Here is a 19,920-nt window from a genome sequence, read left to right as displayed (position 1 = left end):
TCCTGAGAAGCGGGCCTCCTGTCATGCTCTGGGACCCCCCAAGAATGCTTTCACAGAGGCATGTCCATGGCCCCGTATCTCTCTTCCCTAGTGCCGGATCTTGCCTTTTGTTCACACTACTCAAAACAGAAGTGATGCACCTTCGGGGTTGATCCAGCCTTCCAAGGAGCTTGTTTCTGAAGGTCAAAATAAGAAAATGCATTTTTGTTATCTTCCAAAGTAATTCTGATATTTTCCTCTTAGTTTCATTGCTATTAAGTGACCACTCCATGCCTCAAATGAAAGCTAGAGGGAATTAAAATTCTTAAGATATTTAAATTGTAGATTATCTAAATGTGGATTTTTAAGGTAAATCTTTTCCATTTTATTCCATTTGTAGGCAAGATAATTGCAGTGTTTTTATTGTGATCAATGACAACAAAACAGCTTGAAAAAAATCCACTGATATGATCCAGAAATAAGGAAAGGATTTTGCTTTCTAAAATAATTTTGAATATTTTCTTTTCATTTTATTGCTAGCCAGCTAAGTGATTATATAGAATTGTAATTATAAATCTCAGGATAGTGTTTTACAAACATACATTATATAAGGGGGAGTTTTATTAGTATATTGATTCCATTTTTACCTAAAGTATATTATTTTTGATGCTGCTATTTAACAAATCTCTTATATTGATCCAGAAAAATAGCAACAATTTTGTCTCCTAAAGTGTTTTTTCGATTTCTCATCTTTAGTTTTTCCACATTATTTATTTGATCACACGATTGCTCAAGTGGAAGTTCAATAGAACTAGCACTGATAGAATAGTGTTTATAAACTTATTTGAAAGTGAATTTCATTTTCTTTGATCTCTGGATAGCAGGAAGATAGGAGTCCAGTTGTTGGTATTTAACAAGGTGAACTGACATAACATGAAATGTGGTTGTAGTAGGGGTATCATGTGAGCAGTTATAATATGGAGAGATTTGAAACTCAAAGTCCATTTCTGTATACTGGGAGTGAAAGTACTTGAGTTAAACACTAATGTATTAGCCAGACATGGTGGAGCATGCCTGTAATCCCAGTGGCTTCAGAGGCTGAGGCAGGAAGATTGCAAGTTCAAAGCCTGCCTCCGCAACTTAGCGAGGCCCTGAGTAATTTAGCAAGACCCTGTCTCAAAATGAAAACAAAACAAAACCATAAAAAGAGCTGCAGAGGCCTGGCATGGTGGCACACACCCGTAATCCCAGCAGGAGGCTTGGACAGTTCAAAGCCAGCCTCAGAAAGAGCAAGGTGCTAAGCAACTCAGGGAGACCCTGTCTCTACATAAAATACAAAATAAGGCTGGGGTTGTGGCTCAGTGGTCAAGCACCGTTGCGTTCAATCCTACTAATGAATTCATGTAAACAAATTTTAATTTTTTAAAAAAAGTTACCTTAAAATAATTTTCTCTTCTGAATGGCTTATAAAAGACATTGGTTTCTCCTATTAAACATGCTATAGATCCTCTGGAATCTGGACTTTCTTTTATGTTAGAGTCTGTAAACAAGTCTGGATGGTGCCTGGCATTTTGCCAGAGGGAGTGGTTTGTGAAGTAACACCAGCGAGACATTAAGTGTGGAGATTTCTTATTGGTTGACTGATGTATCTAGTTTATGCTAATTAAGATAAGCTGTGTGGAATGTATATATACCCTCCTGTCCTACAATAAACGGCCCCCACTCCTGCTCTATCGATCTATACAAGTTGCTCGTCACCCCCCGGTTATTTTGCTGCAGCTGGACTGCGGCACTTTTAGATAGCACAATCTTATGCCTATTAAAGGCAAAACACACCTTTAAAATAGAAGGATGAAGGAACCTGTCTGTAATCTATGTTACGTCTTCTGTGGGGTAGGGATGCACACTGACAGATACAACGGGGATATCACTGTAGAAGGCAACAGGGGAAAGTTCACAAATTTGCTCACACTGAGGTCTCATCTCACATACACAGATGGTCCTTGATTGATGATGAGGTTGCATATCAATACATCCATTGGAAGAAATGCATTTAATATACCGCAGACCACCAGAGCTTAGCAACCAGCACAGGGCAATATGCCAACTGTCTGCTCCTGGGATCCTGTGGCTCACCAGGAGCTGTCTTGCTATTGCTTTCCTGAATCCTGAGAGAACACTGTGCCACACATCACTGGTCTGAGAAAAGATCAAAATTCAAATTTGTTGTATGGTTTCTACTGAATGCAGATTGCCTTAGCATCATTATAAGGCTGAAGAATCATTTCAAAGAATCATTAAGTTGAGGATTGTCTGTACAGTCCCTCCTTCTGGGAAACGGTTCTGGAAATTAGTACAGTTTGTGTCACATAGGTGATCAAAAAAATGTTGAGTGAATTAAGATTAAGTATAAACCCATAGACACTAATTAAACTCATTGTTAAAGGCTGTTTTAAGGACTCAACAGTGCAAACAACTACATGTTCCTCTGCAAATAAAGTATGAATTAAATAATGATTTCCTGAAAGTAGATGCTTTAAAACTATCCTTTGGAGTGGCTTAATTTTTTTTTTTTAAATTCTTGTGGCCATGTTATATATTATTTCAAAATATGCAAATATGCATTGTCTCCAAAATGACACAATTTGGAGAAATGGAAGACATTTTAAAAATCATAATGAAGGAATGCAGTAGAAGAATGCAGCACAAGGAGAAGAAAGTGCTACAGGACAAACCCTAGAGCTATCGTGTCTAGCACAGCAGCCACCAGCCACTGTGGTTTCTGAGCATTTGAAAGATGGCCCATGTGCACTGAGATGTGCTTTGAGTGAGAAGTGCCCAATGGGCTTAGTATGGGTTAGTGTAAAGAAAAGCATTTGGAATCTTTCTCTATTCATGAGAACGCTGGTCTAATTTGTACTCCCAGAGGCGGAGGACGAGTCATGTTTTGAGCATTCGCACCCTGACAGCTGTCACAGAGGTAAGAACCTATCACAAACATTACAGGAGGACATTAGCCAGAGCTAAGAGACAAAATGATTGACAAGAACATTAGCCTTTTGTTTTGCAGGAGAAGTAGGAAGAAAGAGAAAGTATCCGGGTACAATGAATTGAAGACTGCATCTTGGGTATCTCCAGATTTTATGACTTTTCCATGACTGTGAGGTTATGCTGGATCGGTATAATGTCATATGATCATTGGAAATTATTTCCTTAAAAAAAAAAGATTTTTTGAAAAATTGGACTTTTTTTTTTTGTACTAGGGATTGAACTCAGGGGCACTCGATCACTGAGCCACACCCCCAGCCCTATTTTGTATTTTATTTAGAGATAGGGTCTCATTGGGTTGCTTAGCACCTCACTAAACTGCTGAGGCAGGATTGAACTTGCATTGTTCCCATCCCAGCCTCCCGCTGAGATTACAGGTGTACACCACGAAAACCGGATGGATTGTTACATTTGATCAAACTTAATTCCCTTGGAGAGCATTAGTTTTTCAAAAAATAATAATCTATGGTATTTTATTCAATTTGTAGTAGGCCCATGGGGCTCTTCTGTAAACTACTAATGTAAAATAGAACCTTTTAAAAGACAACCTTTTCCACACACTTACCACATGCCAGGCAATGGCTTTGGGTGACAAATACCATGAATATCAATTTTACTGATGTGACAACTGAAGCCAAAAGAGGTGCAATAATAATTGTCCAAAGTACACTTACAAAGTAGGGGAGCTGTGACCTTGTACCCACGAATGATTCTTACTTAATTCCTTCTCCATTCTTTAGCCTTTGAAAGATAATTTCCAATACATACCTATGTCCTGACTTTATTCTTTATCTATCATGCGAAAACTAAACAGGACCCATTGGCCAAACTACATCATTTGGAGAGCCCTTTTGTACCCCCAACCCAACATGTTCAATCCAGTCAATAATTGGAAAACAGAATCAATGGTTAAGTTTTTGATATCTGAAAAAGACTCTAATGATTCAAAATGCTTATATAGCCTTCACACCACCAAAAATAATTCCCACAAAGTGGTTGTGAGGGTTCTCTTCTCATTCTCCCCATCACGCTCTCTGCATACATATCATCAGGGCAAAAGAGCCATGGCAGATACAGGAAACTGCGGATGGTATGCGGTGGGATGGGCAAAGAGGGGAAGGAATTGGCTGTTAAAACAGATCATCTGGTCAGCTGTTAGCCTCAGGTAAGAAAAAACACAGAGAGTATAATGAAGGGATGTTCTTAAGCATTGTCTAGTCCTAGGAATTTTAGAAACAAAGATCGAGAGAGCATTTTGATGAACGATTTCAGTTTTAGGTTCACAGCAAAATTGAAAAGAAGGCACAGATATCCCATATGATGCCACCCCCCCCTTCACTCAATGCATAGCCCCCCTCCCACCATTATCCACATTCTCTACCAGCATGGCACATTTGTTATAATTGATGAATCCATGGTGACCCATTATTATTGCCCAAACAACCTGGACAATAGTTTTAAGTTAGGGTTCACTCTGGATGTTGTATATTCTTTGGGTTTGGATAAATGTATAATGATATATATTCACCATTATACCATCATATGGAATATTTTTCCAAAAAATAAATCCTCTATTTATTCTTCTCTCCCCACAAACCTGGCAGCCACTGATCTTTTTACTATCTCATTCGTTTTGCCTTTTCCAGAATATTACATATTGAGATCATATAGTAGGTAGTCCTTTTGGATTGACTTCTTTCATTTAGTAATACGCATTTAAGGGGCTGGAGTTGTGGCTCAGTGGTAGAGTGCTTGCCTAGCATGTGCAACGCCCTGGGTTCAATCCTCAGCACCACATAAAAATAAAATAAAGGTATTGTGTCCAACTACAACTAAAAAGCAAAATATAAAAAAGTAATATGCATTTAAGTTTTTTCATGTCTTTTCAGAGTTGATAGCTTAATTTTTTAGCATTAAATAGTTTTTCATTGTCTGTATGCACTAGTTTGTTTATCCATTTGCCTGCTAGAGGATATCCTGGTTGCTTCCAAGCTTTAGCACTTCTGATGAAACTACTATAAATATACGCAGGTTCTTGAGTGCACATACATTTTCAACTTCTTTGGGTAAATGCCAGTGTGATTGCTAGGTCATTTGGTAAGAATGTTTATCTTTGTAAGAATCTAATAAATTTTTATATTAATCAGATATTGAAATTATATTTGAGATATATTGGGTTGAATAAAATATAAATTCAAGAACCACATGATTGTCTCAATAGATGCAGGAAAAGCATTTAACAAAATACAACATCCATTCATGTTTAGAACACTGGAAAAACTAGGGGAAGAAGGAACATACCTCAGCATTGTAAAAGCTATATATGACAAACCCAAGGCCAACATCATTCTAAATTGAGAAAAGCTGAAAGCATTTCCTCTAAAAACAGGAACAAGACAAGGATAACCCACTTTCACCACTTCTATTCAACATAGTTCTTAAAACTCTAGACAGTGCAATTAGGCAAAAGAAAAATATTAAAGGGATACAAATAGGCAAAGAGCTCAAATTATCTCTGTTGCTGATGACATCATTCTATATTTAAAGAACCCCCCAAAATCAACCAGTAAACTTAAGTGAATTCAGCAAAGTATCAGGTTACAAAATTAATACCTATAAATCAATTGCATTCCTATACTCTAGTGATGAGTCAGCTGAAAGAGAAATTAGGAAAACGATATATCCCATTCACACACAAAACCCTAAAAAATAAAGTACTTAGGAATCAGTCTAACAAAAGAGGTGAACGATCTCTACAATGAAAATTACAGAACACTAAAAAAATAAATTGAGGAAGACCTTTGAAGATGGAAAAAACTCCCATGTTTTCGGATAGGCAGAATCAATACTGTCAAATGGCCATACTACCAGAAGTGCTATATTGACTCAATGCAATTCCCATCAAAATTCCAATGATGGTCTTTGTAGAAATAGAAAGAGCTGTCATGAAATTCATTTGGAAAAATAAGAGGCTCAGAATAGCTAAAGCAATCCTTAGTGATAAATATGAAGCCAAAGGCATCACAATACCGACCTTAAATGATACCATAGAGCTACAGTAACAAAAATGGCATGATATTGGCCCAAAAACAGACATGAAGACTAATGGCACAGAATGGAAGACACAGAGACAAACTTACACAAATAAAGTTATTTCATACCAGACAAAAGCACTGTGTTATGGTTTGGATGTGAGGTGTTCCCCCAAAGCTCATGTGTGAAACAATACAAGATGGTTCAGAGGGAAAATGATGGGTTTTGCAAGTCCTTACCCAATCAGAGAATTAATCCCCTGATAGGGATTAACTGAGTGGTAAACTGAAGTGGTAGGGTGTGGCTGGAGGAGGTGCAATTAGGGCGTGGCTTTGGCATAAATATTTGTATCTGAAGAGTGGAGTCTCTCTTTGCTTCCTGATCACCATGATGTGAGCTGCCTCCTCTGCCATGGATACTGCAGGTTATCAGTGATGAGTCCTGCTTCCTTACATGTGGAAGTACAACATTAGAGAAACACGCAGAGGCAAGCATATACAAAAGGGTTTATTTTTGGGCTGGGGATGTGGCTCAAGCGGTAATGTGCTCGCCTAGCATGCGCCGGGCTTGGGTTCGAACCTCAGCACCACATAAAAATAAAATAAAGATGTTGTGTCCACCGAAAACTGAAAAATAAATATTAAAAAATTCTCTCTTTAAAAAAAAGGGGGGAGGTATTTAAAAAGAGATAATACAAATATCTCCTGGGAGGGAGAAGGGGGCCACAGCTGGAATTCTGGTATCCCAAGAAGTGAGGGTGTTCTGCCTCTTTTATACATCCTAGATTTTCTTTGTTCTCCCTCTCTCTTCCCTCTATCTCTTTCCTTCCTGCATACTTGACTAGTCCCAGAAGACGCTCCAGTGGGGTGGCCAAAAGGTGAGAAGTGGTGGTGTCCCAAGGTCAGGGACTGAAAGAAGACTGTTTTGTTGTTGTTTGTTTGTTTGTTTGGTGGTTCTGGGGATTTAGCCCCAAGGGCTAAAGCTCAGAGTTATCTGGGCGGGAAGAGGGTCCAGAGAGCATTAACAACTTTTATAACTCTTTGTAGGGATAGACAATCCATGGGAAAATTGGAACAGGGGCAAGTTATCTTGATAAGGAAGGGCTCTGAAGGCATTAACATTTCAAACCCTCAGGAGGGAGTCTCCAACTTTTTGGACCCAATTTGGCCTCCATATCTTTGATCTGACTCGATTTATTTATCTGTTCTGTCTAATTCTGACTTTAACACCCTCCCCCACCAGATGTTGAGCTTCACCTCAAGCCCTGAGGAATAGAGCCAGCCCTCTATGGACTAAAACCTCTGAAACCATGAGCCCTCAAATAAACTCTTCCTCCTCTATAATTGTGCTGGTTGGGTCCTTTAGTCACAGCAGCAAAAAAGCTGACTACAACACACCATAAACATATTGGAGAAAAGATAGCCTCTTCAACAAATGGTGCTGGGAAAACTGGAAATCCATATGTAGGAGAATAAAATTTAACCCCTATCTCTCACCCTCCACAAAACTCAGCTCAAAGTGAGTCAAAGACCCAGGCATTAGACCAGAGACTGTGTGCTTACTACAAGAACATGTGGGCTCAAATCTTCATCATGTCAACTTAGAAACCTACTTCTTCAATAAGACCTCTAAAGTGCAAGAAGTAAAATCAAGAATCAATAAATGGGATGGTATAAAACTAAAAAGCTTCTTCACAGCAAAGGAAACAATCAAGAATATGAAGGGATAGCCTGTAGATGGGAGAAAAATCTTTGCCACCTGCACCTCAGATATAGCATTAAACTTCAGGATACACAAAGAACTCAAAAAACTTAATACCAAAAACCCCAATAACCCAATCAATAAATAACTAAACTGGCACTTCACAGAAGAAATATGAATGGTCAACAAATACGAAAAAAGTTTCAACATCTCTAGCAATTAGGGAAATGCAAATTAAAACTACACTGAGATTTCATCTCACTCCAGTCAGAATGGCAATTATTAGGAATACAAGTTACTACAAATGTTGGCAAGGATGTGGGGAAAAGGGAAAGTTAATACTTGTTGGTAGGACTGCAAATTGGTGCAACCACTCTGGAAAGCAGTATGGCGATTCCTCAAAAACCTGGGAGTGGAATTTGACCCAGTTATCCCACTCCTTGGCATATATACAAAGGCTATAAAATCAGCATACTACAGTGACACACCCACATTAATGTTTACAGCAGCTCAATTCACAATAGCTAAGCTATGGAACTAACCTAGATGCACATTAACAGATAAATGGATAAAGACATTGTGATATATCTATATCTATATCTATATCTATATCTATATCTATATCTATATCTATATCTATATCTATATATGCAATGAAATATTACTCAGCCATAAAGAAGAATGACTTTATGCTCTAGAATCAAACTACTTGAGTAAAAATCCTCCACTCACCTGAGTGTGACCTTATACACTTAATATCACCACGCCTCAGTTTCCTTATCTGCACAGTGGGTGCAGTGATAATACTTATCCTGGGTGAAGAGGATTTCTTAGACACATTGATCTTGCTGTGTGCCAGAGGTTACTAGCTTAATAACAGGATAACTGGTGGAATGATCAAAGAGGGAGCCCATTCAGAGAAAGAGAATTGGAAATAGGATACGGCTGAAAAATGCAAGGACCACTGCAGCTGTCTGCTAACACACACACACACACACACACACAATAAAAAGAAAGCAGTTTAATGTTTGTAGTTCCATTTCTCATGGTCATTAATACATCAATGTCCCTAGATGTTAGTAAGAGATAAAATCTGGAGAGAGGAGTATGAGATGTCAGATATGCAGACCATTGATTTGAAGTGAAAAACCAACGCATCTATTATAGTTTGGACTTGGTTTGTCCCCCAACAACTGATGTGTTGGAGGATTGGTCCTCAAGTGTGGTATTGAGGTGTTGGATTTTAAGAAATGGATCCTAAACAGGCTTGATGGTAAATGCCTATAATCCCAGAGATTCAGGAGGCTAAGCAGGAGGATCTCAAGTTGACTATCAGTCTCAGCAAATTAGCAAGACTCTGCTCAAAAATCAAATATAAAAGGGTTAAGATGTAGCTCACTGATAAAATGCCCCTGGCTTCAATCCCTAGTGCCACAAAACAAGAAGTAGAGCCCAGCAGGGGGGGTGCTTAGCTCAGTTGGAATGGCCTTGAATGGAACTGTGGGACCAAGTCTCTGTCTGATTTCCTGTCTGATGATGTGATCACTTTCTCTTGAACATGCTCCCAGTATTGGCACCCACCTCAATGGGATCCAGGTTGGAGGGTCCTCACTAGAACTGTAAACTAACAAAAGCACCTTTCCCTTGAACCCGCAAACTGTGACCTAAATAAATCCCTTTCCTTTCAAAATTAACCTGCCTCAGGTATTTTGTCATAGTAATAAAAAGCTGGCTAATAAGCCAGGCAAGGTGACCCATATGCATGTAATTCTAGTGTCTCAGGAAGCTGAGACAGGAGGATCATATGTTCGAGGCCAGTCTGGGAAACTTAGCAAAAACTTGTCTTAAAATAAATGTAGCACAGTGCTAGATCACCACTGGGTTCAATTCCCAGTACTTAAAAAAGATCTAATACAACCTCAGTCCCCATTCCCAAATTTTGATTTGATATCCATAATGTTGCTTTAGGAATTAAATGAAATACTGCAACTGTGATGTTGATATGTTTATTTTGTAATAGATGAATTAGAATTATAAATAGTAGACTTCATTGTGATATATTCAGACCTGAACATGGCATAATTTGGTCTAATTCATTCCTGTGTAGATCCCCTGTCACTTTCTTTCTCCCTCCCCCTAATGCCCTCCCTCCTCTATTTTCACAAGACCCCCTTTTCTCTCTAGCTTCCACATTTGAGAGAAAACATGTAACTCTGAACTTCCTGAGTCTGGTTAGTTTCAGTCAGCATGATGTTCTCTAGTTCCACTCACTTTCCTGCAAATGCGTAATTTTGTTCTGATTTATGGCAAAGTAAATCTCCATTGTGTGTATATATCACATTTTCTTTATTCATTCATCTGTTGATAGACATCCGGGCTGGTTCCATAACTTAGCTATTGTGAATTACACTTCTGTGAACATAGAAAGTGGGTATCACTATAAGTGTGCTAATTTTTGGATAAATGCTAAGGAGATTGGGATAACTGGGTCATATGTTGGTTCCCATTTTGTCTTTTTTTTAAAAATAGTATTTCATTGTGATAAAATATGTGTAACATAAAATGTATCATTTTAACTGTTTTTAAGTGTACAACTCAGTGGCATTTAGTATATTTATTGTTTTATAACCATTACTATAATCTACTTCCAGAAACTTTATGTTACCCTAAATGAGAATTGTCTACCTCTCAAACAATACCTCCCCATTCCTCCAGCTCCTGGTAACCACCATTCTACACCCTGTCTCTATGAATCTGTCTTTTCTGGGTACACTCATGCAAGTAGAATTATACAATGTTTACCCTTCTATGTTGAGTGTATTTAAATTGCTATAATTTTCAAAATTCATCTTGGAGCATGTGTCAGATTTTTAATCCATTTTAAGGATTCCACTATATGTATGTACCATATTTCTATATCCACTCATCTGTACAGACGTTGCATAATTTCTACTTTTCACCTACTGTGATTAATGCTACTGGAACATAGGTGTACAAATACTTGTTTTTGTTCCTTCTTTCAATTCTTTGGGGTAACTGCATATTTGAAGTGAAATTCCTGAATTATATGGAAGTTCTATGCTTCCTTTTTTTTCTCCACATTTTTAATTGGTGTGTTATAGCTGTACATAATGGTGGGACGTGTTGTTACATATTAACACATACGCACATAGATAACAATATGATTTTGCCACCAACCCTCCCCAGCTCTACCCCTCCCTCCATCCCTTCCCTTTCCTCTATTCTACTGACCTCCTTTGTTTTTCATGAGATCAATTTCCACAATTCCTTTCTTTTTTCTGACCCTTGACCTTTTGAGTTGGGCTTATTTCGCTTAACATAATAGTCTTAATAGTTTCCATCCATTTTCCTACAGCTATCATAATTTCATTTTTCTTTATGGCTGAATAAAATACCATTGGATATATATACCCTATTTTCTTTATCTATTAGTCTGTTGATGAACACCTAGGGTGGTTCCATAGTTTGACTATTGTGAATTGTGCTGCTGTAAACATGAATTTGCATGTATTCTGTAGTATGCTGATATTATTAATTCTTTAGGATAAATATGATGAGTGGTGCAGCTGGATCATATTGTGGTTCCCTTCTAGTCTTTTGAGGAAACTCCATACTGATTTCCACAGTGGTTGTACTAATGCACTCTCCCACTCACAATATGTGAGTGTTCCTTTTCCCCCACACTCTCACCAGCATATCTTATTATTTATATTTTTTTGAGATTTAATTTTTTATTTATTTTTATTTCTTGCATACATGACAATAGTGCAATGCATTACAATCATAATTATCCATTCACAGCACAATTTTTCGTAACTCTGTATATTTTTGATGATTACCATTCTAACTGGAGTGAGAAGAAATCTCAGTGTAGCTCTGATTGACACTTTCCCAATTGCTAAAGATGTTGAACACTTTTTTCACATATTTATTGGCTACTTGTATTTTGTCTTTCGGGAAATAACTGTTGAGCTCATTTGTCCATTTATTCGTTGGGTTATTTATTTATTTATTTTGGTGTTAAGTTTTTTGAGTTCTTTATCTATTCTGGATGTTCATTTTCTGTCAAAAGAGTAGCTGGAAAAGATTTTTCTCCCATTCTGTAGGCTCTCTATGCTCCTCATTGTTTCGTTTGACTTGCAGAAGCTTTTAAATTTGTTGTCATTCCATTTATTAATGCTTAGTATTATTTCCTGAGTTTTAGGAATCTTATTAAGGAGATCATTTCCTGAACCTACACATTGGAGCACATTTTCCTCTCGCAGTTGCAAACTTCCTGATGTAATTTCTAGGTATTTGATTCACTCTGAATTGACTTTTGTGTAGGTTGAGAGATAGTAATCTAGTCTCATTCTTCTACATGTGAGAATTCAGTTTTCCCAGCACCTTCTGTTAAAAATCCTGTCTTTTCGCCAATGTTTGTTTTTGGTGACTTTGTCAGGGATAAAATCTGGGTGGGATTGTTTCTGTGTCTTCTATTCTGTTCCACTAGTCCACCTGTCTGTTTTTATGCTGGCACCATATTGGTTACTATAACTCTATAATATTGTTTGAAGTCAGATATTGTGATTTGAAGTCCAGCATTGCTCTTTTTGCTTAGAGTTGCTTTGGATAGTCTTTTATTTAAAAGTCATTGAATTTTAAGATTTTTTTTTCTAGTTCTGTGAAGAGAATCATTGGTATTTATTCTGCCTATTTAAGAACATGGTGGGTCTTTCCATCTTCTAAAGTCTTCTTCAATTTCTTTCTATAGTGTTCTATAATTTTCATTGAAAAAGTCATTCACCTCTATGGTAAGATTTATTTCCAGGTTTTAGGTTTTTTTTTTCAAATACTGAGAATAAAATGTTTTCCTAATTTCCTTTTCAGCAGGTTCATTATTGGAATATAGAAAAGTAATTCATTTTTGTGTATTGATTTTGTATATTGCTACTTTGATGAATTTATTAGTTACAGAAGTTTTCTGGTGATTTTTTTGGGGTGTCTTTAAGTATAGAATCAAATCATATAAACAGTGACAATTTGACTTCTTCCTTTCACATTTGACTCCTTTCATTTCCTTCTCTTGCATAATTGCTTTGGCTAAAATATCAAGTACTATAATGAACAGATGTGGTGAGAGTGGACATCCTTGTCTTGTTTCTGACATATACAATACTTATGATATTGATGTACGTTTATTCTAATTTCTTCTATAATTTTAAACAAGAATTGGTGCTAGATTTAGCCAGATTTTCTGCATCTAATGAGATGATCATGTGATTTTTTTTTGTCCTTTATTCTATTTATGTGATGAATTACTTTTATTGATTTGCATATATTAAACTATCCTTGCATCTGTGGAATGAAATCAACTTGGTCATGATGTACAGCTTCTTAATGTGTTTTTAATATGAATTGCTAAAATTTTATTCAACAATTATTTATTTAGGATTTTGAGTATCTTTATTCATCATGGTACTTGATGAATATTGGTATTTCTTTCTTGAAGTTTTGGTAGCAGTATGATACTAGCTTCATAGAATGAATTTGGAGGTGTCTCCTATCTTTCTGTTCCATTGAATAACTTGAAGAGTATTAGCATTAGTTCTTCTTTAAAGGTCTGGTAGAATTCAGCTGGGAACCCATTGAGTTCTAGGATTTTTTGTTGTTTTTGGAAGGCTTTTTACTATTGCTTCAATATCATTTCTTAGTATTAGTCTGTTTAGATTTTCTATATTCTCTGAGATCAAAGTTGGTAAGTCATTTTGTATCTAGAAATTTGCCCATTTTTTTTTTGTATTTTCCCTCTTACATAAAAGTTTCAAAGTTGTCCCTAAGAATCACATTGTTTTCAGAGATATCTGTGATGATATCACTTTTTTCACTAATTTGGGTCTTCTTTCTCTTTGTCTCTCTCTCTCCTTAAATTTGACTAAGGATTTATCAATCTTATTTACCTTTCAAAGAATCCAGTCTTTTTTTAATTGATTTTCTGTAATTTTTTATTCTTCTTCTCTTTGATTTTAGCTCTAATGTTAATTATTTCCTTCCTTCTGCAGGTTTAGAATTGGTTTGTTATCATTCTTCTAGGACTTTTAGATGTATCATTAGGTTGCTTACTTGGGATCTTTCTAATTTTTTAATGTAGGCCTTCACAGCTGTAAACTTTTCCATTATAACCACCTTTCTAGTGTCCCAGAGATTCTGGTAGATTGTATCTCAATTCTTCTTTGTTTCCAGGAACTTTTAAATTTCTACCATCATTTAATCTACAAACCATTCATTTATCAAAAATACATTGTTCATTCTCCATGTATTTATGAAGTTTCTATAGTGTTTCTTGCTGTTGATTTCTAATTTATTCCATTATGATCTGATAAGATACGTGGGATTGTATTGATTTTTCATATTTGCTAAGACTTGCTTTGTGACCTAAAATGTGGGACATTTTGGAAAATCTTCAAAGAGCAGCTGAGAAGTAAATTTGGTTGTTGTTGGATGAAGTATTCTATAGATGTGTTTTAGGTTCGTTTGATTTACAATATTTTTTAGGTCTGAAGAGTCTTTACTTATTTTATCTAGGTGACCTCTATATTGATGAGGGAATGTGTTAAAATCACCCCATATTATTATTTTGGGGTCCATTTGACTCTTTATGTTGAGTAGTTTTTAAAATGTAATTAGTTGCACTGACATTTGGAGTATAAATATTTACTCTCATATCTTCTTGTTGTATTGGCCCCTTTACTAGTATGAGACCCTAGTCTCTTCTGATTAATTTTGGATTGAAGTCTGGTTTTGTATTGTTTTAGATATGAAAGTAACTACTTTTGCTTGTTTTGGGGTTTCACTTGCATGGAATATTATTTTCCATCCTTTCAATTTGTGCCCATGGCTATCTTTGCCTGTAAGATGAGACTCTTGCAAACAACATGTAGATGGGTCTTTGTGTTTGTTTTTTTTCATTCTTCCAGACTATATATTTTAATTGGAGAGATGAGACTATTTACATTCAGTGTTTATATAGAAAGATGCTTATTAATTTCTGCCATTTTGTTTTATTTTTAATGTGGCCCTATTTCTCATTTGCTCAGCTATTCTTCTAGTGAGATTCATTCATTCATGCTCTGGAGGGTCACTTTTAATTTCTTCTCTATGTAGTATTTCTTTTGGGTATTTTCTGTAATGCTGATTTAGTAGTCATTAATTCTTTCACTTAAAGCTTATCTTGGAAGTTTTTTTTTAACATTTAAAAAATATTTTAGTTGTCAATGGATCTTTTATTTTATTTAATTAATCAATTAATTAATTTATATATTTATATGTGGTGCTGAGGAGTGAACCCAGGGATTCTCACATTCCAGGCACGTGTTTTACCACTGAGCCACAACTCCAGCCCTGGAAGGTTTTAATATCTCCTTCAATTATGGAGGATAACTTTGTTGGATATAGTAATTTTGCCTGGTATTTTCTTTCAGGATTTAGAGCCCTTGTGATCTTTAGAATTCTTGCTGATAAATTCTTTTTTTAATATTTATTTTTTAGTTTTAGGTGGGCACAATATCTTTATTTTATTTTTACGAGGTGCTGAGGATCGAACCCAGTGCCTCGTGTATGCTAGGCGAGCACTCTACCACTGAGCCATAACCCCACCCCCATCTTGCTGATAAATTCTGTTGAGAATTTCTGCTGAAGTAATTCTGATTGGCTTACCTCTAAATGTGAACTGACATTTTCTCATAAGGCTTTAAAAATTCTATCCTTGTTCTGTATGTTAGGAATCTTAATTATAATGTGTCATGCAGCAGTTCTTTTTTCATCTTATCTATTTGGAATTCTGAATACTTCCTGTATGTATAGCTCATTCCCAAAGTTTGGATTTTTTTTTCTGTTATTTCCCTGAAACGTTTATACATGCCATTAGTCATATCTCAGATTTCTTTTCAATACCAATAAGTCTTAATGTTTGATTTCTTACTATTGTTCCAGAGTTCTTGTATTTTATTACATGGTTCCTTATTTTCTTGTATTTATTGCTAAGAGTTAAAATTCATATATCTTGTCTTCAAAACCTGAAATTCTATCTCTTATGTGATCTAATTTAAGCTAATTTTAAATTTGATCTACTGAATCATTCATTTCCAGGATTTCTGTTTGATTCTTTTTTTTTTTCAGAATCTCTCTTTATTGAAGTGTGCTTTCACTTCCTGAATTTTCTGTCTTTGTCCATTCTTTAGCTTTGATAATTCACTGATCATTTCAACTACCAACTTTTAAAATGTTTGCCTAAATTTTTGGAGGTATCCTGTTGGCCAATTATCTCATTTCTTCAAAGGTTCTAGATTTATGCATCTGTTCACATGGGTTCATCTTCTTCTTTTGTGAGGAGGTCCTTTAGTGAGCACTCCTCTCTTTATAATAAATCCCAAGCTGGGAGTATATCTTAGCTTCAACACCTCCCATCAGCACAATCCAGATGTTAATTTCAACCACTGGTACCACTTTGAAAGGAGAGAGTAACTGCCAGTAATAGTGGTAATTTAAGGGCAAATTATATATCAATATATGCCGTAATAGTTATTGGCAATAACCTCTGCACTCTACTAACAAAGAGATCCATGGATGAGATGTAATATAAGAGTAGGCTGGAGGTTTATATGTGAATGATAGTATACTCAATTAAATTAGAGGAAGGGATAAAAGATAAAGAAAATAGAAAGAAAAATAGGCAGAAAAAGGAAGAGACACAGAAGTTAAAATGAGGATTTTAAAAAAGGGATGAAGGATAGAAAGGGAATAGAGATGGAAGAGGAGAAAAGAGGTATTGAAAGAGGATCCTATTAATTGACCAAATACAAAAAATTAGATAGAACTCTGACAAAACGCAAAATGCAAGAAACACTATCAATTCGTTAATATCTAGCAATTAATGCAGCATCTATCACATGTAGATTCAGTGTTCTTCTTGCTGCGGATTTTTAAATAGAGGCTTTACTTTCCATGGTATCAAATTACATTCTCCTGTCTATGACAAATGTTGTGAGACACAGATAACAAGCTACTTATGTATTCTCACCTCTGACCCAAACTGACCCAACGTATTAGGGTAGTTTGTATGCTGAGCTCCATCCCCGCCTCACCTGGTCATCTGAGGGGTGAGCATTGTCTACTTCAAAGCAGACTTTACATTCTACCTGGCTTTGTTCCTATGTCTGGGGGTTGGAGTGAAAGGAACTCAAGGGTGCTAATCAGGTCTCTCATCCACTTTGCCTATAAACCCACCTGAGTTGTGTCACACCCCTTGCTTCAAGTGTCTTAGTTCATGTGCCTAGGGGGAGGTTGAGGCATGTATCAGTCTATCCTCCAGCCCATTTTGGGCTTGGGCGAGGTTGACATGAAGGTCACCACTTTCTGTCTTACTCTGTTCATCTCCCAGTCAGCCATAGTCCTCGTTCCAGAGCACAGACTACCTATTTCTTTTCTTTTCCTCCCTCCCTCCCTCCCTCCCTCTCTTCCTTCCTTCCCTTCTTCTTCTTCTTCTTCTTCTTCTTCTTCTTCTTCTTCTTCTTCTTCTTCTTCTTCTTCTTCTTTTTTGTACTGGGAAGTGAATCCAGAGGCCCTTTACCACTGAGATACTCCCCAGCCCTTTTTACTTTTTTATTTTTACATTTTGAGATAGGGTCTAAGTTTCCCAGGCTGGTCTCAAACTCGCCATCTCCTTGCCTCAGCCTCCTAAGCCACTGAGATCACCATTTTGAAATGCACACATCCTTCCCTCTTCCCTGCTCTGTGGACTAGAAGAACAGCCTCTGCTGTGGCTGGGTTTGTCCATGGTCAGTGTTGCAGACTCACTTCTCTGCCCAAACTGACCACAGCATGGGCACTCTACCACCCAGTGAAAAGTGGAGCCTAAAAGCAGCTGTTTTGGTCTTCCGTTTTCATAAAGCATGTGTATCATGAACAAGTCAGAAAATAAAAGAGAAGGAAAGAAAGAATGAAACACCTGCCAAGCTGGTTCAGTTTGCTATTTCGGAGCTTATTTTCTGCTCAGATTGCAATTGTGCTGGACAGCGGCACAAGACAGTGGGAGACTTGCAGAGCTGCCCTTTCCTCCTGAGCCACTACTTGCTAGATGCTGCAGCCATCTACTGCTTTATTAACCTTCTTTTCTTTTCTTTCTTTTTTTTTCTTTAGAAATGGATATTTTTGGCTTTCACCTGGTTGCTAGCGTTCTAGGTTGCCTACAGGTGTTTCCCATTTTCCTCCCTCAATTTGTCACTGAAGAACTGCTCTTTTAATTCGGACTCGGGGTGCTGCTACATTACTGTGGGTTTCTGTCATCTTGCCCCTCCCAGCTCTTAGGCGTTATTACTAGTATTAATTAGGAAGATTATGAGAAAGTTATGAAAAGAAAAAAGTTCTAGGTTAGATTCACTATGTTAAACAGAGAATAATAGTGATTTATGTCAAAACTGGAATTATTAAAATGTAATAGAATTTGAAGGGAGCAATTCCAAGGAAAAAAATCCATGTGGATATCTATGTTAATTTAAAATACGAAACTCTTGAAGATTTGAGAACCATTAATAATTTGGAATTGTTTGACACTTCTTATATACACTAATAATAGTGGCAGCAGGAAATACAGTTTTGGGATGTAGAATTTAAAGTTAATTTAAATTCAAAGAGTTGAGATATGGACAGAGAGGGAGAAAATGAATGATTTGCTTATGGATAGAATGTGACAATCACTAAAGAATAGAGTGGGTGAATGAATAAAGAAGTAGAATATTAAGAAGAAGAAGAAAAAAGTAATATCGAGACCTGTCAGGGAAAGAATTAACATTGTTAACTGTCAGGGTGGAACACAGTTTAGGAGTAGCTCTCTGGCCTACAGAGATGCCCTCATCTCTGAGAACCCTCCTCAGGATGCAGAGGTCAACTCAGGTAGAAACTGACGCCTGGATGGAACAGATAGTCAGGCCAACAAGATTCCATTTCAGGATTTGGGATATGGAGCTGAGCAATATAAAGACTGGAAGTCTGAGTCAGGGGATGAAAATTATCTAGGAATAAGGTTTGTGAATTTATTGTTGAGGACCTTGGGTACTGGTTCAACAATATTCAATGGATACCCTGTGGCATGTACTAGGCAGTTATAATATCTCTCCACATCTCTTACCCCCACTTTATTGGCCCAAGCTAGCCAATAAAGTTTCTGATTAAATTTCTGTTATTTAAATCTAGAAAATACATCACAACAAATCATTTGAGAGTCCTGGTATCCTGGCTCTACTGCAAGAACTTTGCACTGTGGAAACTGCTTCCTTTCTTGCTGCCCAGTCATCTTGGCAATGGTCCTTAGTTGGGCACTGCCTTACACCTAAGGCAGGAAGATGGCAGACACAAGTAGATGAAGAAAATCTCAGGAGATGATCAACTCTGGGCTCCGACTTGTTATGAAAAGTGAAAAGTATACGTTAGGTTACAAGCAGACTCTGAAGTTGATCAGAGAAGGCAAAGAGAAATTAGTTATCCTGGCCAACAAGTGCTTAGCTTTGTGGAAATGCCTGGTGTTCATCACTACAGTGGCAATAATCTTGAATAGGGTTTCAGCATTCAGGAATAACAGAGTAGGCACATTGGCTGTCATTGATCCAGTTGATTTTGAAATCATTAGTAGCATGACAGAACAGACTGGTGAAAAGTAAACATTTAAAAATTTTCTTGCTAGAGCTTTTAAAAAATTGCTTATGGTAATATTTATTTAGGATCAAGAAAAAAAATACCACTGTGATGTTGTCAATGAAATTCTAAATACTAAATGCAAATTCTCTATGAAGTTGATTTCAGTTTAAATGATGAAGCTCTGGAAATTCTAGGACAGATAGATGCAGACACCAGAGAAATAAAAATAGCTGTTCATCAAGAGGAAGAACATGATCTTTCCATTTGGATTTAGGAACAAGGTACTACATGATTTTTATGTTTTTGGTATTGCAAGTGAAAGATGGATAAAGATGATGTCAAACTCTAGCCAGGACCATATGCTCTTATTTGAAAACTACTAAATTAAATTATAGAGACTCTGAAATACAAAATTTATTTCTTATCTTTTTTTCAATAAGTTCAGTTTTACAAACACGGGTATTGATT

At 36.6% G+C, this 19,920-nt stretch overlaps 1 pseudogene; it reads left to right on the top strand.

Moving 5' to 3' along the window:
* Positions 1–4,091: 4,091 nt before the first annotated feature.
* On the top strand, positions 4,092–19,475 carry LOC124105134 (large ribosomal subunit protein eL30-like; annotated as a pseudogene).
* Positions 19,476–19,920: the final 445 nt, after the last annotated feature.

Source organism: Marmota monax, unplaced genomic scaffold (genome assembly GCF_021218885.2).
Source record: "Marmota monax isolate L192 unplaced genomic scaffold, Marmota_monax_Labrador192_F-V1.1 WCK01_AAM20220418_F8-fsc00236, whole genome shotgun sequence".
Taxonomy (NCBI): Eukaryota; Metazoa; Chordata; class Mammalia; order Rodentia; family Sciuridae; genus Marmota; species Marmota monax.
This window is presented reverse-complemented; position numbering and strand designations above follow the sequence as displayed.